The sequence below is a fragment of the Delphinus delphis genome, chromosome 11 (genome assembly GCF_949987515.2).
Source record: "Delphinus delphis chromosome 11, mDelDel1.2, whole genome shotgun sequence".
Taxonomy (NCBI): domain Eukaryota; kingdom Metazoa; phylum Chordata; class Mammalia; order Artiodactyla; family Delphinidae; genus Delphinus; species Delphinus delphis.
In genome coordinates, this window is record NC_082693.1 from 91,836,853 (window position 1) to 91,837,162 (window position 310).

Sequence of the window (310 nt, forward strand, 5' to 3'; positions counted from 1 at the left end):
GCCGAGGAGCGTCCGGCCGGCCAACCACCCGCACGTCCGCCAGCACGCCCGGCTCCCCGCCGTCCGGCCGCCGCGCGCCTCCCCCCGCTTCCTGTTTCCCGCCGGCTCTCCCGGCCCTGGCTCGGCGGGGTCCCGATGGCCCGCCCACACCTGCCTGGCCTCGGGGCCCGGCGGCGCGGGCGGGACATACAAGCTCTCACCCTCTCGCGTGCGCGCGGGGCACGCGGCGTCGGCTCCCACGGCACACCGCGCGCCCCCCGCGCCCTGCCCGCGGCTCCCAGCTGGCACCTGGCGCCCACCTCGACATACA